Source organism: Dermacentor silvarum, chromosome 5 (genome assembly GCF_013339745.2).
Source record: "Dermacentor silvarum isolate Dsil-2018 chromosome 5, BIME_Dsil_1.4, whole genome shotgun sequence".
NCBI lineage: Eukaryota > Metazoa > Arthropoda > Arachnida > Ixodida > Ixodidae > Dermacentor > Dermacentor silvarum.
Window position 1 is genome coordinate 67,599,584 of NC_051158.1, and position 24,754 is coordinate 67,624,337.

Below are 24,754 nucleotides of genomic sequence, written 5' to 3' on the forward strand. Positions count from 1 at the left end.
CACCTGATGACCTCAGCATTACGTAATAATTACACTTCCAACGGCTTGTTGTCTTCTAACATGGGGAGTAAAATTGAAAAATGCCATATGAGCTGAAATAGAAAGACGTCATGGAAGCTGAAGGTGTTAGCCCTGTAATTGCAGTGTTTATTAAGCATGAACTTCTTTTATCTCCCGTGTCGACGACCTTCAGTGACCTTGAGCCAAAGCCAGCGCCGTTATCCGGGCACTCAAACGAGAACATCCAGGCATTGTGGCGAGAACAAAACGAGGTCCTCCGGTTGACCAGTCAAAACTTGTGAAAATGCGGTCTCTGCCCCAACCCTTTGCACAGGAGCGCGGTATATACGCTAGATGCTGCCCAAACAAGTTACAAAAGTATTCCTTCCGATTCCTTCCTAATTTTTGTTCATAACATTTCTCAGGCTATAACTTGTAGTAAGCTGAAGTTTCGTTTGTCATTTCCAAAAGTGATGTTCAAAAGCAGATACAAGGCACGATAGACTTGATTCTCATCTTTTGGTGCTGTGTGGTTTTAAACGCCAGCGGTCCATGAGTTGCTGCACATTTGCAGTCGACCACTTCGACGCGACCAAGAAAGAGTAGCGTCAGACACTGAGCGCGCGGCACTGTTGGAAGAAGAAAACTGTTTGAAGGTGGCGGCACTACAGGCAGCAAAAGGTGCCATATGGGTAGCCATTTCGTGCTTACATCTACTCTCGATAACGGCAGAGTCAGCAATTTTTTTACTACTTCATGTGAGGTGTTTGAATGACACAAAGGGAAGAACAAACAAGGTAAAGAAAAAGGGCAAACAAAAATAGGCACACAAATGAAGCCCAGATGACTAAGAAAAGCTCCAAGAGCGAATGTGAGATCTATCTTGTATGAGTTTGACAACACCTAGATTGGACTGCGTCCCGACATTTGTTTGAGGGCCCTAAGAAATAACTAGTTCATGTATCAAGCCTTCTTGTGCGTGTTTTTCGTCAGTCGAAGTCTACAATGCAGGTTACAACATGATGTTCACCGAATCACTTTAAGAGAAAAAAAGGGAAACTTTTCGGCGAAATAGCAACTAACCTATTACTAAAACAAAATTTCACAGTGTTGAGTCCCGGGGGATGTTCAAAAGAAATGTCTGTAGAATTTGTTTTATAACAGTACATCTACTACTTTATACGCTATTATAAAGTGCGGAAAGAGCTCATGGCATTTATTTTTCAGATAAACCAGCCATAGCTTTTAAACTAGTAGAAACACTGTAGAAGTATTAAAATAACTACATTTTTTATGCCATCGTGAAACTAAATTGCTACATACATTTAGCTATATAGCAGCTATTTATTTTCGAAAAGAGTGACTCGGAATAATAACTTATATTTTATTTGTAAATATAAAAGCAAGGGAGCCTATAATATTTGCCATAAAATCTCATTTTGTTCTCCAGTAGATACAAATGGTGTACTACTAGAAGCGGAAATTATAATGACTGTGTAGTGCGTAAATTTTTACAGTAATGAATTTCATTGCGCATTTCAATCATTTTTTTGCCCGAAGGGTATGTGTTCCTGCAAGTAAAATTGTTTCAGGATGAAGTCGTATCGCAATGTACAGACCGCAGTTATTCACGAAGCGCTAACCAGCATTCAGTAATAGCAAAATATTACAGAGCACATGAGTTGCTGCATGAGCACGGCGTTTCTGCATCACAAGAAGCTCCCATCATAAGGCACTCCGCAACCGGCAGCACAGCATTCAACACAGTGCAATAACACCGTTCATAGCATTAAGGCCAGAAGTCTTGCACGGTAGCACGAGGCTCTTGGCAACGAACCCGCCCCGCAATTGTCCCGCAAATGAGCAAACGTCCTTAGTGTAGAAAGTTTGAAAACGCCTCAGGAAGAACTAACAAGAAAACTTTTCGCGTTCCAAGGGGACATGGAATCAAAAAAATTTGAGATGTTGAAGGAACGATGCTCTGGATGGTGCATATTTGTTGTAGAGAGGCTATTGAGGTACAGCTCCGTCTTTATTTGCGTCCCATCACTATACGCAAAGAAGGGCCCTGTGACCGGCACATGTTCAGTGGTAGTGCAAATCGCTATGCGCAGAATATGTATCTGGGCTCGTGCACTGTCACCTCGTAACCTGTCCCAACCCGATGCCGTAGCTTCCGAGGGATGGACGTTTCTGGGGACAAATCGAGAAAAATCTCTCTCTCTCTCTCTCTCTCTCTCTAGTATATATATATATATATATATATATAGAGAGAGAGAGAGAGAGAGAGAGAGAGTGTTTAACTAAAGCAAAAAAAAAACAGCTATATAGCACAGCTGCTTTTTGTCCTAATCCTACGATTGATTGCATTGTCACTAAATATGACCAACCAGATTGGTCTGTCTTATGAGGGCAAATTGATGGACACAAATTTCCCGCCTTTTATCAACGCAATGCCAACAAGCCCTGATTTATATATTTTTTTGTTAACAAGCGGCAACGTCACGTAAACATACCCGTAGGCAACAAACAGAAAACTCACCTGGGGATCCAGGGCCATCATCACAGCCGGGAGGTACTTCAGTACAGAAGATATTTCGTTAATACGTAATATGTTTTAAAAAATGACATATTTCTTGTCGAAATTGTTTGCGTCAAAGATCGCGCACAGTCCTAAACATATCTGTGACAGGCATGGTAAGCTTAGCAAGTATTGGTTTACTTTAGTACCGAGCATAAATATATAATTTGTTGAAGTTAAAAGGAAGCTACTTGAAAATGGTTAACGCAGGTCTGAGTCCCATAAAGGAGGAGCTAACTAACATAATATTACATGTTTTGTGTGAGTAACGACACTTGTTTATGGTATTTAGACAATGCTGGATAACTGCAATGTTTGCTGCGTGATTTATTTGAACCCAATAAATTCCGCGTTGATTTCGACTGTTGTCAACATGTGATTTGTCTTTAATGAGGAATGCAAAACATGTTAGGTATATTATCCACTCGTTCTCAACTGGTATGGAATCCCCGTGCATTTCTTGTTAAATACTCTTGCCAAGTGTTTTGTTCACTGTTTCCTGCACTTGTGATATTTTGGTTGTCCTGTATGTTTTTTTTTAATTTTCTTAGCTCACGTAGCTCGTTAGTTGACGCTGATGCTTGCTGTACGTGATGTTTTGGCAGTATCTGTATTTTCGTTTGCAGTCATTGTGCAGTGTTCTCCTGGCGTTGGCTGGTTGCCTAATTTATTGAATTGAATGCAGTCACCCGATTCCGATAGACGCTGTCAGTTTTTCTAGTCGCTTATATTATGGCCTCTGTCAACATTGTAATATCCCTACACTGTCCGCACCAGTCTCCCATCGTTCGGCCTGGTGTTTCCATAAAAACGTCATTGTGAACATTAGTACGTGCCTTGATATTTTAAAACGCGCGCTTTAACTTACTTACGCTAGAGGTTTTTATGCGTCTTACAGTTTGATATACTTCCTATACAAAACACTCGAACACTGTATCAACACAATTCCTTGACAATGATGCTTAAGTCTATAATGCCAAACACAGTTCCACGTCAAGAAAAAATACGAACTTGTTTACCTTTGCTTCCAGCCATGAATACATTAACACAAAAAACAAGTCGCAATTGAGATATAGTTGAATATTATTATAGTAGGTAGTTAAATTGCAACTGTTCTCTTTTTTTCAAGTAAGTGCAATGAAAACTCGCTCTTGCGTATCCGAAAAGGTACTATTAGGAAGGCGTTATATTTACCTCATTTTAATCACAATTTCAGGCAACAAGAAAGCGTCCCGTATTTAATGCGTAGGACATTACATAGTTAAATATTTGTTGGAACTCTATGCGCCAAAGAAGATGACTTCTGAAGTTTCTTAACACAACTAAAGCCTAGATATGAATCATAAACGCCCCTTTTCGCTCAGATTCATAATTCATATTTATAAACCACTATTTCATACTAATAATGTTTCCACTTGTCTTACTAAACGAATCAAGCCGGTGCATGTTTTTAAGTATTTTTTATTTGTCCAAGACTGCAAGAGGCGATATATTTATACGGTCCCTAACTTATTCAGCAAGTTTTGTCTTTTGGTAGACTTATAGAAACGTTAGCACCCTTCGTTAGCACGCATATGATGTCATGATGCCAAAAATAGTACTTACTTCCTGTAAATGTTGTCTTCGCTGCTCCTAATTTAAAAAAAGAATAATTGTTCACTATATTTGCTGAAGTCTTTTACCACAGGTAAAAGCAAGTGAGGCTAACATTACTTCACCAGAAGTTCGCCGCCTCCGTTGGCACCTTAATGGCGCCGGCTACTTCTTTCCGCAGCGAAAGCGAAAGAAAAGCGCTAAAAGGTGATCTGCACTGGTTACAATCCAATCGTCAAATACCCACTGAATAAATTTCAAAAACTGTAAGAGACGTACACAGTGCTATCTATAAAAAGGACAATAATAGATGCACTTCCCTATTTGACGCAAAAGCTCTAGCTGTCTATGTTGGCGCTGCCCTGAGAGATGACCTTGGCGAAACTGCGCTGTGACGAAAAATGGCCGACGCCGCAAAGAGCAAGAACACGTCAACAAATGCCCGAATTGACGTCATATTTCTCAGGGAGTTTTTCGGCCTGGGGTGGGAATCAAACCCAGTCCTCTAGGGTGAGAGACGACCACGCTTCCCTGAAGCCACTGGTCCTCCACGGTTCTGGATTAATAAATGTGGGCCTAGTGGGTGCCACTGCACACGTCACGCCGCAGCCACGTGCGTCATTGGGTGGCGCACCTGACGGTGCAGAGTAGGTGGCTCATCGTCATGAGTGTATAAAATGAGCGCGTTGATGACGCTCCGAGGTCTAGAAACGGTATAATGATGTCGCATTCCCACACGTAAGCAGTCTTAAGTGTATGTCGAGCTTTAAGTTTAGTAATTGCGCTCCTAGCTGGTGGTGTTGCGCAGAAAAGCGGGCGTGCGCGCTCTGCACATTGACGTCACAGGTGGCGGTTCTCAGCGCCGAGCGTTGGAGGAGCGTGTACGTCTTTGCGGTTCGCGAAGAAGGCCACGCAAGTACGCCACTGCGGAAGAAGCGCGTGCCGCTGCACTTTAGTGAGGAGGTCGCCTTAGTGCCACACGTGTTCTTTCAATTTTGGCTCGTTATGTCTCGCAAGAAGTCTAGCCCCGATTGTATAACCAATGCCTCATTTAGAAGATGCCTGCCGCGTGAGCCGAGAAGCTGGTTCCTGCCCCTCTCCTCTTTCCTCTCCTCCACCGGGGTCGGCTGCGAGCGCTAGCTGCGGCACCCGCTCCAAACCTGAACCACGTGACCCTGCTTCAGAGATTACAGCGGCGTATGTTGCAATCCCGGAGGCAGGACCCGCGGTCTCTCGTCAAGCCATTGGTCGAGCGCGTGCCAGCCTCGTAATCGTCACTTCCTCCGCAACAGGAAACAGGGTCGGCAGCGAGCGCCGTCTCTCCGCGACTACCCTGAACTACGGGAACCTCCGCTCCAATGGGAAAACGAGCGACGCGGCAGGCATCTAGTAAAGGAGGCATTGGTATAACTTAATGTATTACCAATATTTCCTCCAAAAAAGTGTAACCGGGACTGAATAACTTCATGTATTGCCAAATGTGCAGCAGGCCTTCGCCTTATTGCGTTACAAGAGTATAACACATGCCGAACTTTTATCCCTCTTAGCAATTATCTGAACTTCTTTTCTATTCTTCGCAGTCTTGAAGAAAACGACAAAAAAGGCTGATTCAGCAGATGCAGTTAAAAAAATGTACTTCAGCTATATCGTTTGCATTTTATCATGGTTTGGTATATGGACGAACTTGTGCACCGAGAGACGAGCAGTGCGCTTGGCTGCAAACCAGTGGAGCAGAAAGTGGAGGCCCAATCACGCTCCGGTAAGTCTGCTCCACAGCGCAGGCAGGTACCGTTCTGTCTTCTGCGGCTACGGGAAGAGCGTTGTCTGCGAAAACGCTCGCATTCCTGGCCTGCAACTTCGTGTTATTATAAACAGCGGTGCACACGGTGGTTTGAGTGGAACGGACAGTAAAGTTCTTGGTACAAACGCCGATGATTTTCCTTCAGTCTCATGTTGTGCGTCAACGAGGTTCGACACCTGCAAAGGTGGTGAAGGCACTCCTGAACAGGCGCGCGCAGTGAGTTGCCTAATTTCTGCCAGCGCACCATTTCTCCTGCGCAGCAGCAGTACTCCCACGCGCTGTCTCATGTAACAATGTTGCACCTAGGTGTTCTCGGAACGTAGTCTGACAAGTGTCAGCGCATCACGATGCTTTGCTGTCTATTTCCTTGTTTCGACTTTCTGGCGGAAATGCCCAATTTTAACGAGAAAGTCTTATCTGCCCACTTCCAGCGATGATATTCTCTATGTACGTACGTCACCCACACATGTTCTGTTATTACCGCGACATGGCACTCCTTTGCTGTTACATGGTATCAGTACAACTGTAGACCTCCCCCCTCCCTCCCTATGCAACGTCATGCTTTGGTGTATACACAAACGATGGCACGTCCTTTTCAAGCTTTAACCAAGAAAATCTAAAAATGAAGGGGAAACGGAATCAAGCAATACTTCTAAAACACTAAGAGCTTTGGGGCTACAATAAATATGAGGTGCTGTGACGAATTTGGAAAGAAGAAATGGTCTCAGCGCTAACCTTCGCAAATGCCATTCTGTGCGTAGGAGGAGACAACTTGTCGGAGTATGATGTTAACCAATGATACGCAGGCCGGTATGCATTGTGGGCCTACTATAAACACACACGTGAGATATGGCGGGTTGACGTTGGTTGGGTCTCTTTTGAGGTCAGATAGCATAGAACAAAATTGGCTTTCATGAAAGACTACAAAACGTGGATGAATAAAAGTTGCAATTTCTCCCGAAAGGCGAAGCATCAATTGCGATAGCAAATTTACTACTGGAGAACTATACAGTGTAAGGATAGCAGTTTTATCGGCTGCATAAACTTGGACGCATTCGCTTATTAACTGAATTAAAAAGCGTGGTGTCAGCGCGCACAAGCTAACATGAATAGATCACACTCGGTGACTGCACACAAGCGCTGTCAAAGCGCTGGCGTGAGCAAGCGCGCTAGCAGCATCGAGCGAATGTTCGTGCGGTCTATCGCTTCAACTTCAACGGTAATTGAGCGGCGAAAGCTCCGCGCGTACTAAGGTAGGAGCCGTGTTGCAGATCGCTTTCAAGATACGGTGGGCGCGACTGCCCGCCGCCGCGGAAAGTACAAGTACGCAGTTTCTTGCAGAGCAGAAGTCGCACCCCCTCCCTCCCGCGCTGCCTTCCCGATTTCCTCCTATCGCCTGCGAGATTCCTACTCCCCTTGCGCCCGGTCACAAGATACGCATTTGGTGCCGCAGCTAAACGTCGCCTCCCCTCCCATCCCCCAACGGCCTTTCGCACGACGGAAGAAGTCGGGTTTGCTCTCCGCCATGTGTTCGCTCTCCTTGAAAGCGCGCGACCCTTCACGATTTTTACTCGCGCATCAGCATACGGCGCACGGCGACTATTTTATCGCCGTTGGACTTTATACAGAACCTCACGACGACGACGACGGCAACGACGGCAGAAATGCGCTTGGAGTGTCCCTATAATTGCTATCGCAGTAAAAATGAAGAGCTAAAGTGCACGTATATTTCTACCTCTATAACATGGACAGTCTGGAGGAAAAGCTGCATAAGATTTACAAGAACGGTAAGGAACAATATAGAAAGCAAAATTTATACGCCAGTGCAAATGGAAGTGCCTTGCAAGCTGAGGCCGGAGGTGGCTGCCTAGGGACAACACATACAGGTGCTAAGGAGGAGGAGGAATATACGGAAAGACAGGGAGGTTATATTCACAACAGGATAAGGCACGTGTCTGCTGCAAGAAAAATTTGAAGATAACTGGGCACATTCGTATAGAATGCGAATTTATTCCCTCGGCGATACCCGTAGTTAACCTCAATTTTCTTTGTGCTCCCCCAAAGAAAAGTCTGAAACTGATCTTTTATCACCTCGGCAGTCCCCATGGCAGAACAGCTACACAGGTCGCACAGCTGCTACAATGAGAGGAGTAGTGAATATGGGCTGACCATGAAGTTGCAGTCTAACACAACCTCTCAAAGCAATAGCTGCCTCTTGCCTTTATGCGCCAGTAATCGCTGTGTGGCGTGACGCAAGCAAAATACAGTGATAAGTCTGTGACCGAGTGTAAATTCGTGCACGCACGTTCTCTCGCACACGCGTGTTCTCGTTTCCGGAATGCAATACATGACGTGCTACACGTGCCAATCGTCTCAAAGAGCCTGCTCCCGTTGCTACTGGAAAATCATGCATGCGAATGCAGCCTAGTTTTTATTATGCCCTAAACACCTATCGAATGAATACCACACTTTCAATGAACTTTTTCTTGTAGCCTTTACATTATTGCTTGCATGTTGCGCAGTCATTATAGTTTACTATAGAATGTGCAGACCCAAAATAATAGCTATATTGAACGGGACGCCAACGACATTTTCGACGCGAAGGTTATGAATAGCAAGAGAAGTAATCGGAAGTTATTTTTAAGAGTTTGACGGGCGTATATCAATTTGAAAAATGTTACTGGAGCCTATAATGCGAGGACCATTGACTATATTGCGATTATAACTAAAGTGCAACACACCGTATTGCTGAAGACTTATTATTTATTTAGAAACTGTTATGTAGAACATGCGACATTCACTGTCTGCGGGATCGGCTCATTTTGCTATGAAACAAGCTTAACAGGGTCGGCATTACAACGACGACGATGACGGCCAACTGACGATAATGGAATCACATACATGGAACGACGAAGGTGATGTGACAACGATGACATGACGACAATGGGATGGTATACGTTGAAATGATGACGATGGTTGAATGCATACAACGTGAAGACGACGACCCGCAGACAAAGCGATGGCGAAGTTTGTATGTCGACGATGGCATGAAGACGGTGGTATATTGAGAATTGAGTTACATAATAAGAATTATATCAGCGGACCGACGAAGCAGGTATGACGATGACAGCTTGACGACGATGGGAGGACGATTCTGAAATGAAGACGATGGGACAGTGATGGGATATGGGCTGACGACGGTGCGATGAGAATTCGATGATGAAGCCAGAATGACAACGGTGGAATAAACACGACGGCATCTCTACGACGGCATGGCAACGAGGCGGCGACAACGATGTTATGACGACGACGCTGACATCACGATTGAATGAGGACAGCATAATTACGTTGAGATGATGAAGAAATTGTGGGGATGAAAGCAGAAAGGCGGTAGGACGACGATGGCATGATGAAATTGGGAGGACGTTTGTGAAATGATGACCGTGCTACGACGATACCATAGCGACAATGAGTTAACGACGAGTGTAGGACGACGAGGCGGTGACAACGATGGCATGACGAGAGTCTAAGGATGAAGGTCGTCAACGACGCAATCAAACCAGGACTTACCAATTGGCCTAAGGTTGTAGTGAACGTGGATTACTATGTCACCGTAAGAATCCCGATTGATTGATGGATATATTCATTAATGAATAAATGGATATATTTAAATGTAGATAGATAGATAGATAGATAGATAGATATAGATAGATAGATAGATTAGATAGATAGATAGATGGATGGATGGATGGATGGATGATGGATGGATGGATGGATGGATGGATGGATGGATGGATGGATGGATCGATGGATGGATGGATGGATGGATGGATGGATGGATGGAGTTGTGGATGGATGGATGGATGGATGGATGGATGGATGGATGGATGGATGGATGGATGGATGGATGGATGGATGGATGGATGGATGGATGGATGGATGGATGGACGGACGGACGGACGGACGGATGGACGGATGGACGGACGGATGGACGGACGGATGGACGGACGGATGGATGGATGCGGATGGATGGATGGATGGATGGATGGATGGATGGATGGATGGATGGATGGATGGATGGATGGATGGATGGATGGATGGATGGATGGATGGATGGATGGATGGATGGATGGATGGATGGATGGATGGATGGATGGATGGATGGATGGATGGATGGATGGATGGATGGATGGATGGATGGATGGATGGATGGATGGATGGATGGATGGATGGATGGATGGATGGATGGATGGATGGATGGATGGATGGATGGATGGATGGATGGATGGATGGATGGAGGATGGATGGATGGATGGATGGATGGATGGGATGGATGGATGGATGGATGGATGGATGGATGGATGGATGGATGGATGGATGGATGGATGGATGGATGGATGGATGGATGGATGGATGGATGGATGGATGATGGATGGACTGGATGGATGGATGGATGGATGGATGGATGGATGGATGGGGATGGATGGATGGATGGATGGATGCTGGATGGATGGATGGATGGATGGATGGATGGATGGATGGATGGATGGATGGATGGATGGATGGATGGATGGATGGATGGATGGATGGATGGATGGATGGATGGATGGATGGATGGATATTGGATGGTGGATTGGATGGATGGAGGCGATGGATGGATGGATGGATGGATGGATGGATGGATGGCACCCTGGATGGATGGATGGATGGATGGATGGATGGATGGATGGATGGATGGATGGATGGATGGATGGATGGATGGATGGATGGATGGATGGATGGATGGATGGATGATGGATGGATGGATGGATGGATGGATGGATGGATGGATGGCTGGATGGTGTTGCCTAACAGGTATTCAAGGAATACAGTTGAATTTAGCGTAATCCTTAAATTATGGCGCTATTGCACTGGAGGGCCGATGTTCGAACCCACCGTCGGATGCTTGAATTCATCTTCACTGAATAGGCCCGAAACGATGCGAGAAGGAGCCTACTTATACGGAAATTGCAAAGTGTGAACAAATGAATCCTACGCAATAATATGAATGATGCATTGCTGACAGAGAAAGCACATATGTACGTGGCAAGCAATAGTTGCATTCTCCAAGGTAAAATAAAACCGCACAAGGATGGCTGCGAGTGAAGCAAATTTCTTCAATTTGTGAAAGTTTTAATTTTCGGTTGTAAACTGTCAGCATATCTACAGGAAATGTTTGCGGCTGCGCACTTTCTTACAAACATAATATAACAGAAAATATATGGGACTTGTAGAAGCTACAATATTTCATCGATATCTGTACAAATTCGCTAGAATTGTTAATGAGAGATAGCTGGCACTTGGTGGAGGCTACTTCCAATTTTTTAAACCTTTCTAAGGAAATAGTTTTTATCACTACGCGTGGATTTGAAGTTGATGAAGAGAAAGCAGCAACATAACTTCTTCTTATAAACTAAAATGTCTTGGCAATGTAGCGAGCTTAGTGGGATTGGGATTCTGCTTTCGAGCTGTTTGCAATAAAGTTCAGAGTGTGTTATTCATGCAAGTTTTCTAATTATCATTTCGTAAGCATCACGGCCACATTTTTCTGATAAACAAGAAGACCTTAGCGTTCTTATTTCTCCGTCTTTTGAAAAAGAGAATTATTATTTAGGGAATGTGTTCCGCCTCTTTACCAGCTGTGTACAAGGAAACTTAAGTTAAGCATACTTAAGTTCAATGCGTCGTTCGGCCTGACAAAGAACTGAGTTATAAGCCTGGAAAAGACGTTCATCTCGCAATTACAGTTAGTAGGACTTTGTATAATATGTGACACCAGGTTTATTTTCGAAGCTCTGAAGGAAAATCTTTCATTACTGCAGAGGCTTGCAAAAAGTGGCCTCTCAATTTCTTGCTTTTTTTCCTTGTATATTTGTTTCCATTGCTAAAAATACAACGGCGGGGACTAATATAAAAGCTGCGGTGAGACAGCTTGAGATGCCCTTAGCCCCGTGTTACATGTTGGCCGTGAGTCGCACAATCAACCGTATGCAGAAACATTACAAATTTAGCTACTGGTTCACAAGACCTTCTGATGGTCATTACCTGGAGCGGTATTGTTAGCCTCTTTGCACGGACCTGCTAGAGATACGTGATGTGAACAATGCAGTGGCAATAGAAAGCTACACCGAAATTGCTGGAACGTTAGCCAAATACTTACCTTCCGTTGTTGCCAGTTGTACAGACACTGAAGCTGCAAAAGATAGCAATTGTATTGCATATTTCAGTAAGAACCTCAAAATCGTCTGAGCGTAGCGGGGGAAAAGATTTATCATGCTTCTAATGTCGTTTCTGTCTGCTGACTCGCCTGCAATTCTGAGGTGTCTCACTGTGATGCATGGACAGTGCGAATAATTGCCCCCGATCCATTTTCTTGCCTTTCTATGCACCTAAATATAATTTGTATAATAATTGACATACCAAGCATTTGTCTATTTCATTTAAATATAAGAATTGTTCACTGGGCTGAACAATACAATCTCACATCCAAACTGCAATTTCTGAAATATTGCTTGCATGTGACGGTGAACTGCTGTATTGTATATGGCGTTTTCAAGCTACATCGAGTTCGCAATTACGCAAGCGTATCCATTTCTTCATTACTTTACCAGAAAATGACTACTGGTAATATACAACTTAAAATCAGCATTTTTTAGCAAACCCGGGGACCACTCATGGTCACTCAAGTCAAGCTGATTAACTGCCAGCCATCCCATTATGCATATTCGTTCTCACCGCTCACAATAACTGACGGAAACGCCTTACCATCAGACATTCTCACGGAACCCAACTTAATAAAGTGTCAAGATCAAATTCGCTTACGACCGGCCACCTAATCTTTTTATTATTATTTTGGGACTCTACAGTGTTTTAGATGTATGTTGCTGTTTGCTTTTCATTGCAGCCTTATGTTCCCATAATATGTACTAATGTTTTCTCTGCAATATTTATGACTTATCTTGTGTATTACCTATGTTTTTTCACACTATTAGTACTCTTGTGCTTTCTTTTGTTTTAATATGATGTATAAGTATAAGGTAATCAGTAAATCAGTAATCAGGTAATCAAAAAATCTGTGGAGTACAATCAACCTATCTGGATGGATTTCATAAATTATGAAAAAAGCATTTGATTCAGTAGAGATACCAGCAGTCACACAGGCATTGCGTAATCAAGGAGTCCAGGGGCATACGTAAATATCTTGGCAAATATCTACAAAAATTCCACAGCTGGGTTGGTTCTCCACAAGAAAAGTAGAAAGTTACCTATCAAGAAAGGAAGAAAGCAAGGAGATACAATCTCTCCAATGCTATACACTGCATGCTTAGAAGAATTAATCAATCTCTTAGACTGGGAAGGCTTAGGAGTGAGCAACCTTCGGTTTGCAGATAAAATTTTCCTATTCAGCAACAATGGGGACGAATTACACAAATGATAAAGGACCTTAACCAAGAAAGTGCAAGAGTGGGTTGAATATTATTATACAGATAAAAAAGATAATGTTCAATAGCCTGCAAAGGGATGAAGTATCCAGGTACGTTTATCTGGGTCAATTACTCGCAAGGGACCCTGATCATGAGAAGAAAATTTACAGAATAATAAAATTGGGTTGCAGTGCATACAGCAGGCATTACCAAATCCTGACTGGGAGCTTACCACTCTCGTTGAAAAGAAAAGTGTACAATCATTGCATTCTACCGGTTCAAACATGTGAGGAAGAAACTTGGAGGTTAACAAAGAATCTCGACAACAAGTTAAGGACCGCACAAAGAACGATGAAACGTAAAATCTTAGGCCTACCGCTAAGAGACAGGAAGAGAGCCATGTGGATCAGAGAGCAAACGGGGATAGCCGATGTTCTCATTGACATCAAGAGAAAAAAATTGCGTAGCTTGCACGGGAGGCGCAATGATAAAGACACAGCGAATTTGATGGGCACCTAGCTAGTGCTGGCTTTTGGGCTAGGCTAAGCACTGCCATGTCATCCACAACATTTCCTGGAAGTTAATAATAATTAATTGATTATCGATTAGCGATTGATTCACTATCGATTGGCTATCGCAAGGTATTGGTCACGTATTTAAGCTAGGCAAAGCACTACCGAGTCAACCCCAGTACTTCCCGGAATTTATTGATTATTGAACGATTATTTTATTAGCTATTAATTGGCTATCGAATGGCTGTCGCAAGGTATTGGCCACGAATATGGGCTAGGCTAAGCACTACCAAGTCATCCCCAGCATTTTACAGAATTTATTAATTAGTGATCGATAATCGTTTAGCTATTGATTGGCTACCGCTTGGCTATCACAACGTATCAGGTACGTATTTGAACCAGGCTAAGCACTCGCAAGTCATCCCCGGCATTTTCCGGAATTAATTGAATATTGATCGATAATTGATTAGCTATTGATTGGCTATTGATTGACTATTAATGAGTGCGTAAGCTTAAGCAGTCCCAACCATGCTTACCTAGACTTAGCCAGGCTCAGCTTCGCTAGTTCACAGGAGTATGTGCCATTGCGCTTGGATCCTTTCTGCACAACCGCCGGGATCGGCCCACATTTACTGTACACGAACCATAGACTAACGGTCAGCTTAAACAGCTCTGCCGTTAAAAAGCAAGCTGGGCAGGCCATGCAGTGCATAGGATAGATACCCAGTGGACCATAAAAGTTACAGAATGTATCCCAAGAGAAGGGACGCGCAGTCGAAGACGACAGAAAACTAGGTGGGAGGATGAAGTTAGAAAATTTGCAGGCGGAAATTGGAATGAGGTAGCGCCAGACAGTGGTGAATTGGGATCGGAGGGACAGGCCTCGTCCTGCAGTGCACACAAATGTAGGCTGATGCAGATGATGATAAGTATAATCTGTCAACAGCGCCTCTGTGCCTGTGACCCCATGTAATACGCTCATAATGAGGGCCTTTGGCGTCATTTTGAATTAAAATGAAAAGAAAAAAGTATCCGCGAATTTTAAAGGAAGCTACCACCAGAAAAAGATTATCTGTTCAATTTTGATAATATAACCATTTTTTAAAGAGGGAAGAACAGATTTTTACTTTTATTTTGCACCCATTTAATAGAGCTGCCTAAGCCAGGCAGTCCGAAAACTTTGTTAAGAAATCTGTTAACACCTTGCATATGTATGATACAGATTTCCTGATATTACCTTGTTACCGATGGGGTAAAGAGTTTGTCATGACCATATCCACCAAACAGGCAATTAAGCCGAAGAAATCAGAGGGCTAATTAGGTGTGGTTGGAATTTATATCTAGAACATAGTGAGAAACGAGAAAAAAATGGACCAAAATTAAGGGCAGCTTCACACTAAGTGGTGCGAAGACTGGGCAAACAGCCAAGCTGGTGGCCCTTCCCTAGCTTTACCTCTCTGTTATTTGCTTAACTTGCTTTGGCTGGGCTGGTTCATAGCTTTGTCTTTGCTTTCATTTCCTTAACTTGGATTGGCTTGGCTGGTTCTTGACCAAACTTAGCCGACCTCGAGTATCGGGACGATACGCGGGATCGGTCCCCAGTCTTGTAAAGGCTACTTTATAGTCCCACGTAGTGCTGACGCGCGAGCATGCTTGGCACGGGGACGTCATGTCAGCGAAAGTGAAGCACTCTATAGTCCGGCACGAGGCGTGGCCGACGAACGCGACGTAGCGTTGACGCGCGAGCGAGCGCGGCACGGGGACGCCAGGCCGGAGAAAGTCTAGCGTTCTGTAGTCCGGCGCGAGACGTAGCCGACGAACGCCGGATACGTCGGCCGCGCTTAAGTCCCTATATAGGAAAAGTACCGCCATCCTTTGATAAATGCCGCTTCTCTCTCTCTCCTCGGTCTCCGATTGAACGATGATACCTCGTGCTTTTACTTCCTTATATTTTGTTTTTTTCCGCCTCAGAGCCATGTTGAAAGTCACTCTGCACAGCCGCAGTCGCCGCCGGCGGCGGCGGCGCGCACCCGGCCTGAAAGCTTCAACGTGGGCTTTTTAAGAGCGCCACCGTCGGCTTGCAAAAAGTAAAGAAGGAAACAAGCGCTTTAGGAGAGTAGACGGCGGAGGAAAGAGTAGATGGCGTTTCTTTTACATAGGGATCCTACATGCAACGCCGTTTCAGGGTGGTGACAGCCTTTGTAAGGGTACTTACTTGCCGCCGCCAGCTAAATTGGTGGGTTAAATAAGGGGCACAAAATGGCGAAAGACCAGCCGACAGACGACATTTGCCGCAACTCCTGGTGACGTGAAATTAATTAACTTCTTTTAATAAACTTTGGCCTCAGCAGCCAGAGACAAATGGCGCGTCTGAGCGCCGTACACGGAACGTCTACGTATTAGTTACAACAGACTAGTAAGGAGAGTCTACATTACAGCACACATCGAAAAGCACCCTTTATATATTATGTACAACTGGAAGGCAACGAGAACCCTTAACGCTGTTCACATCTTTGGCGTGAGATAATCCTACCACGAGCGCGCCATCATGCCTTTTTAACTTGTTGCTTTATATGTGTCGCACGACGTGCAATATAAAAGTAAGTTTGATGTGTTAAAATAAAAGGAAAAGGCAACTAGTATATTAAAGATGTATGCAGGTTTCTTGGGCGCGTTGGCGCAAAACTAAATGAAAGAAATTTAATAGATCGCGTGCCACCATGAGTACATTAGAGCGTCACAAAAAAAGGCAGAAAGACTGGGGACCAAAATGGCTACCCACCAAATTTCGTGATAAATAGCGGTCAAAATGTTGGTGTTGTCACCACCCTAAAACGGCGTTGGATGTAGGCTCCCTACATTTACTATATAGGGATTTTTGGCCGCGCCACACGCTGTGGCGAGGATAACCTGGGAGAGGTTGGTAACATCGCCGAGGGATGACGTCACATGCATCGCCTAGAAAAGCTTCGCACCAGCGGTGTGAGGCGTTGCTACCCAACGCGCGGTGACGTCAACGCTGGCGCAGTTTTCTGCTAACACTCCACGACAGAACCAAAAGTTTGTTAAAAGGACGTGTTACCAGCGGGAGCTCAACCTGTAACTTCCACATTACGCGTGCGTTGCAGCACCAATTATGCTGCGGCGACGGTCATCAATCCCGGTATCTTTAGCATTTATAGTGCTATGGCACGTGTTACTCTTTGGCACGTCTGTCTCTGTGACGTTCACGTTCTTCAACATGTCACTGGAGGGTACGAGTGTAACTTCCCTACTTCGGCGTCCGATACTTGACCGCCAGAGACGGTTTCTCGCGAGAGGAATACTGCCGCTAAGAATAGCAGTGATAGGCTCGCTGGGCATTTCCGATAGATTTGAAGCAGGTGCGGATGAAGCTTGAGGGCACTTTGCATTTCCGAGCTATTGCAAGATATATACATAGAAATGCAAGTGTAAACTGGCACTCATAGCGCGACCCTCGATCGGCCGAGCCGATGGTGCATAGCACCGCAAGATGAGTACAGAACGCTTGATCGGGGCAACGTGGCCACGTTTGATATCCAGCGGTGCCCCGCCTCAAACATTTGCACCCCAATCGCCACCTAGGGTGCAGAGTGGTCTGCCGGCCCACCGATCACCAATCCTGTAGGATGATTGCCGTGGGTGTGGTCCGCCAGCTATTAAAGCATTAAGCCTCGTCTACGCCCCCACAGTTCCTCTCCCTAAAAATAAAATACAAGAAAAACGCAACAAGGGAGAGGGTGACGAACTAAAAGCAATCTTGCACCGCGCAAAGCAACAGAGCCTCATACAACGGGCGCAATTAAAAACTAATAAGCAGTAAGTGCCTGCGAACTACGGCTGCAGGATGATTGACATGCGGTGCCTCCCCGTCCGACTCTCGTAACTGTGTATGATCTTTAGAAAAACTGATAGCATAATATTTACGGGTCCTTCGTCAACGAAAGCTGCCAACGAGGCACTTTAGGCTCGCGTACATTTAGCGAGTAAACGCCTGCTCATTAAAGGTTTTCCACGACGGTCAATTGGCCGTGGTCATGCGGCAGAATCATTTCCTGGCATGCGTTTACAAGGATAGATAGGGCTTTAGCTAGCACTGTTTCTCAGCCTCTTGAAGTACAGAGGGAAGCTGAACTACAATATTTTGGTTTCTTAAGTTGTTACCTCAATTTCAAAATGAACTTAGTGCAGAAATAATGCATAATAAAACAAAATCTCTTTTCTCAAACAGGAATAGCTGCCAGAACCATATGCTAGCGAACTGATTTTGTTGTGACCGCGTAAATATGTATGCTTGCAAAATAATATAGTCTATACAGCTACACTGGCTGGAAAGCTGATGATAAGAACTGAAGTTACGTGTTTGCATTTTAGCATAACAGACATTTTTGAAACTGACAAGAAAATAAGCAGTGAATCAAAAGCACCAGCCACAATCCTCTTGTTTTGGGGTCACTCTTGAAAGCAAGTCTTTTTAGAGGAAACAAATTTCACATCGACCCGCCAAGGGAAATTCTAGGCAATAGGCACCTCGTCAAATTTACTTCTCAAATACTCAACACTGAGTATTTGGCACTGAAAATGCACAAAATCACAAGCATGTGCCTATTTCTAGCCATTTTCACCTTGATAAATGTAGAACTAATGCTGCTTTAAAATGGTGATTTACTTAAATATTTTGTATGTGCCAAGAGCAAATAAAACTTGCGTATAACCAGTACGTAGACCACCTGCTGCAATATAGGGCATAATTTATCAAACCATAGATTTATATGCTTAATGTCTGAAAGACACAAATAGATAATCATGGGTGCGATCGCGCAAATAGCTCGCTTTTCCGTTCCTTCGCTTGCCCTGTCTCGATTGATCGGAATTGTGATTGCGTCAGCGGCCGTCAAAGACAGCGGGGCGGTGCCGCAGATTTCTCACTTTGTGACGTAGCAGTGAAACCGAACGTGCGGAAAGCGAGCTGTTTGCGCGATCGCAGCCCATGATAGCTTATTGCAAGAATACACCTGTGTTAGAGGTTTGCATCCCAACCCATCAAAGCCAGACCGCCGCGGACGCAAATTGAACCCACTACCGTATTCAATGATCCCCCGTTGCACGTCTCGATGAAAAAAAGGAGAAAATATACTTTCGTAAGAATAGTTATAATACACTTGGTAATGAGACAAATACAACCAGCTGTTTGTTTACCGTACACTACTGCTTGCAAGTATGCATGGTTGTGTTACATAGTGGCCGCTGACTTACAGCATATGTTTATTGGGTTTAAGGTTAATGGATATATATATATATATATATATATATATATGTGTGTGTGTGTGTGTGTGTGTGTGTGTGTGTGTGTGTGTGTGTGTGTGTGTGTGTGTGTGTGTGTGTGTGTGTGTGTGTGTGTGTGTGTGTGTAGATACATATATAGCGGAGGCAGCAGATATTGTGCTTTAAAACCAGCGTTGTATAGTTCCGCTATACCCATTCTGATGCCAAAATGGTTATATGAAGTATAGAAAACTCCGCTCGTTTTCTTCTAATTCATATTAAGTCCGATATGGCCATAGACAGAGGGCGTCTGTATAGCGGCACCGGAATACTTCACACCGTGACTATGAATAATTCCAGCAGCAACGTACCTGTTAGAACCAGAGTGAAAAAATGAAAGCTCTCCATATCTGCCCCTCTCTTCTCGCTTCTACTCCACCAAATCTTAAATGTTTAGAGAAGGGTTCAAGCTTTTCTTTGAAATTTTGTTTTGCTTGATTTAAAATAATGAACAATAAGTAATAAACAAGCTTGGACATGGGCTCCAGTCAAATCCGAGATGAGCACGGTGTTTGAAAGTCAACCCGTTTTGAAAGTTTTGAGCCAATGAGTGCAGTAGCTCTAGCTTTCGTCACATCTAAAGTTCCACAAGTCGTATGTCATATGACATTTATTAACTAAGAATATTGTTCACACCGTGACGTACGCTGCCCTCTCTCCCACAATGTGCTTTGATCAATCGTGAAAGTGACGTCCGCTGATATTTCTCAAGCTATATGCTCTGCGGCACCGTGAGAGTGGCACAAGATGTGTTCCTTCAGCTCCTTATGACGCACGAAGAAAATGTGATCCGTTATTTCACTACGTGCCTACGTGATATGTGGCTTTATATCTGACATCCACGCGTTCTAGGGTAAATCTTTTTTGGCAGCGTTTCGTAGCGACATTAAAACGAAAAAAAGGAGATGACGTAGGCTACACCTTTAATCGAACCTTCCCTTCCTTCATAACCATGATGATTTATCTTTAGAACTTTGCAAAGTATATTATTAATGTTCCAGGCCCAAAAACTTGTAAATATACTTATTAGCCATTGACCTTTACACCTAACATTCGGTGTTGAATGTGACTAGATTATAATTGTAGAAGCAATGTACCAAATCAACCATTTCTCGCCTAGCACACCACTGCCACATTTTCACAAATATAATGCTTCAAGATTCCTTGAAAACGTGTGAAACACAATTTGAAATGTGCATACCAGCGTGACGAAGATCAAAAGTACTGTTTCGTGGGCGCTTAACGGTTTTGAAGGTGCTCGTGTTGAGCTTATAGTTGAAATAACTGCTAAGTACATTTTTATGTATATGTATATATATATATATATATATATATAAATATATATATCATCATCAGCCTATTGTATGTCCACTGCAGGACGAAGGCCTCTCCCTGCGATCTCCAATTACCCCTGTCTTGTGCCAGCCTATTGCAACTTGCGCCTGCAAAGTACCTAACTTCATCATATATGTTCATCATATATATACACACACACATATATATATATATATATATATATATATATATATATATTGTGAGACAAGGTTTAGGCCGTCAGACACGTCTTATTCTCCCAAGCGAGAGCCCAACCACCAGGCCCAAAATGTTTATGATGAGTATGTACAGATGAGAATATGAAGCGTCTGAAAAATGCTCACAGTAATTTCCCCGCGCGCGCAAGTGGCAAGCCAGACCGCGACTTCGCCAAGATGGAAGCGCCGAACGAATCGTTCGAGACGTGAACCGTGAACGATCTCCGAACCATGATAACGATGGTCTGAAGAAACCTCAACAAGAGTAACACGATAGTTCAATCGGGATGTTTGTTCATTAATAATGTAGGCGCCAAGAAAGCGCGATTGAAACTTTTTACACAAACCGGGTGTACGACTGGGCGTCCAAAGAAGAACTTCATTTCCAGCACGAAAGGAGACGTCTCGACGAGAGATGTAACGTTGCATGCGCTCTAGTTGACTGACTTCTGCGTTGAAGCGAGCACGGCCATGACATTCGTCAAGTAGCGAGACGAACTGTTCGGGTATACTGGCCGAGGTGTTAGTTGGGGCACTTAAGAAAGCGGCGTCCATGGTGAACGTCGGCGAACGGCCGTAAACGAGGTAGAAAGGTAAGTACCCTGTAGTTTCTTGGATAACAGCGTTGTGAGGAAATGTCACAAAAGGTAAAAGTTTATCCCAGTTGTGGCTTGGCATGATCTACATTGATATCATATCGGTTAGTGTGCGATGAAATCGCTCTGTTACGCCATTTGTTTGAGGGTGGTATGCGGATGTCGTCTTATGAACTGTTCCACAAGCTCTGAGTACTTCTTCGATCATTGTTGACATGAAAGTCTTGCCGCGATCACTCCACAGCACACAAGGTGCCCCATGACGCCGCACAATGGCATCCAGAAAGAAGTCGGCAACGTCTGAAGTCAAACTAGAGCGTAGAGGTGCGGTCTGTGCGTACCACGTGCGGTGGTCCACAGCTGTTACGATCCATCGATAACCTGCTAGTGTTATGGGCAGAAGTCCGACTAGGTCTATGCAAACGATGGCAAAATGTGTCTCGGGACATGGAATAGGCTGTAAAAGGCCAGCAAGGGGCGACGTCGGTCGTTTCCACCGCTGACACTAGACGCTTCGAGTAAATGTCAAATAAAGCACTCTGTTTTTGCAGTAGGGCCATAAGGTCTTCTTTCTGCGCAGCAGTACCATCAGGATTTATCGCGGCCGTTAAAGCAGCGGTCGCAGCATGATCGTCAGTTGTGGACAAAGTTGATGATTTGGCGTGAAGGGGTACTAGCGAAAGAGGTTCGGTGTCAGTAAAGCAAGTCACAGCGTTGCCCTGGGAGAGCACAACTGGCGAAGATGTAGGAATACAAACAGCGATCAACGCTCTACCCTCCTGAAAACGCACCAGGCTAGGAGCAATGCTAAGCCCACCAGATTTGCAGCGACCGCTTGGATGCAAGGAACACATCACCATTTGCAATTTTGTCGGAAGTCAGTGTTAGAATATGCTCACTGTCCGAGGAATGAAACAGTCGGTACACACGTCGAAGTGCAGGCTCAGAGCATCAACAGCGTCCGTCTATTCAGTGTCCGTCTATTGAATAGTTCGCTGACGGCAAGATATTAAAGCTGATGCTGAGGACAGGAAGTCCCATCCCAAAATGATTGCGTAGGTACACGAAGATAGCACGGCAAACTCAATATGGTGAAGGATGCCATCACTGAGAACACGTGCAGTGCAACCACCAGAGGGCTAAATAAGAACTGCATTAGCAGAACGTAGGGGAGGGCCATTATATTGGTACACGCATGTGGTATTAGGTTGTTTGAACGAGGCGCGCGGGCGTCATTCATCGAGAAAAGAAAAGAAAGAAGGAGCTGGGCTCGCGCTGTGAATCTAACCGGTCAGCGCTGCAACCACTGTTGTAAATACAACCTGTAAATAGTTGGTAGTCTTACTGACTCGTCTTTCGCGTAACATTCTGGTGGAGGCGGAACGTTCCCCGTCCTCGCCACGGAGCTCCTTTTGTTCCTTCTGTTCGACCGAGAACCAGCACTGCCCCTCGACACAACCCTCCCTGTTCACGAAGCACCCACCAGTGAATATGCACTTGATGCCGTCGCCCGCGCTGCCCACGCAAGGGAAATTGCCCGTGACCGCCTTCTGCACTGCCAAGAGAGTCAAAGGCGTTTGTACGACCAGCGACACCGCGACATGCACTTTCCGCCTGGTTCTTTGGTGTTTCTATGGTCTCCGTCGCGTCAGGTCGGCCTGTCAGAAAAACTGCTGTCTCGTTACACAGGCCCCTACCGAGTTCTTCATTCCGTGACTGCCGTCACCTACGAGATCGCCCCTGACGCCCCACCTGCTTCCCAGTCTAGTGATATCGTGCACGTTACACGACTGAAGCAGTATCACCCTCCCAGTGATGACATTTAGACGCTCCGGGACGTCGCTTCTGCCGCCGGGGGATTATGCTACACGCGTGTGGTATTTAGTTGTTTGAACGAGGCGCGCGGGCGCCATCAATCGAGAAAAGAAGAGGAAGAAGGAGCTGGGCTCGCGCTGTGAATCTAACCGGTCAGCGCTGCAACCACTGTTGTAAATACGACCTGTAAATAGTTGGTAGTCTTACTGACTCGTCCTTCGCGTAACAATATGGAGTCTTCACTTTTCGCAAGCGAGAGCACAAGTCAGTACTAAGAGCGGAAAGCGATGCACCCGTGTCAACCAAGGCTTCAGTACGCAAACCTTCAAGAAACACCAAAAGTGCATTTGACGGGCGTTACGGAGGAATTTCAAGTTGTCCAACGAACGCAGCTTTCCCTCCTGAAGCTGCACTTTTTAGTTTTCTGGGGTGTGATCGAAGGACGAAGCAGCTGGTCGAGGAGGGGAAGAGGAGTGCCGCATCGGTGATGGAGAGTGACGACACGGAAAGCGCAATGAACCGGCAGCGTTGAATTCCAGCGGAGATGGGGAACGTCGAGGATAAAAATTGTAGTACGAACGCCGAAGTTTTGGTACAGGGCAAGAAAACTCATCAGTTTCAAAACCGTCATAGCCATGTTTTTGATCTTGCAGACGGCGTCGGCAAAACTTTGAAATGTGGCCACGGATGCCGCTATAGTAGCAAACACGTCTAGGTTGGCTCCACGCGTTGTAAGAGTGAAAAGATGGTGGTGGCGCAGAGATAGGATTCAGGGACCCTTGCACTGCAGGTGACTACTGTGGTGCTGTGGTGGCTGCAGCAAGGGTGACACTAGAGAGGCAACCTGAGGCAACGAAATGCATGGGCGTTCCACTTTGTGCCTCAGTGCATAAAACAGCGTTTTCCCCAAAAAGTTAACTGGAACGCCCATACATTTCGTCGGACACGTTAAAAATTATCTCGAAACTGGTTCAGTGCTGAGAATTCGTTCCAAGCGGATACGCCTTGCAACCTCAGCGGCTATAATTCGTAGATTGAAAGATGTGCCGTAAAATCATTAATTAAAAAGTTAACTAGCGTAATTATGCTAATTACTCAATTAGGCGTTTTGATTTCTGGTGGAAGTAATGGCCGCCTCATCGAGTAGTTTAGATCAAGGATTATAATTGTGCTATCTGCCACAGGCAATTTTTAAAAATTTGGTGCAGCTAAAATGAAACACCCTGTATATATATATATATATATATATATATATATATATATATATATATATATATAACGGCGAAAGCGAACTAGTCATGCTTATTTTATAATGAATTTAGTTGGGTCTCCTTTGGTCATAGCGTTTACCTAGCACCTTTGTTCTTTGAGTGCATTCTGCCTAGAAAACTGCAGACATGGAATCATACCACAGGCGATTCGTTTTCTTTAGTTCAAAAATTTCTGTAATATGTATTAAACATGTTTATACTCTTCTCTTTTAATGTCATCTGGTGGGGCAGGATATGTATTAGG

The 24,754-nt window shown here is 44.6% G+C and overlaps 1 long non-coding RNA gene across 1 annotated transcript; it reads right to left on the bottom strand.

The window, feature by feature from the left end:
* Positions 1-2,542: 2,542 nt before the first annotated feature.
* Positions 2,543-19,819, bottom strand: LOC119452435 (uncharacterized). Its single transcript, XR_005191927.2, has 4 exons — positions 19,608-19,819; positions 12,175-12,207; positions 4,187-4,213; positions 2,543-2,578 (listed from the first exon to the last, which is right to left on the bottom strand). It is a non-coding gene; the product is annotated as an uncharacterized LOC119452435 (long non-coding RNA).
* Between the last annotated feature and the right edge of the window lie 4,935 nt (positions 19,820-24,754).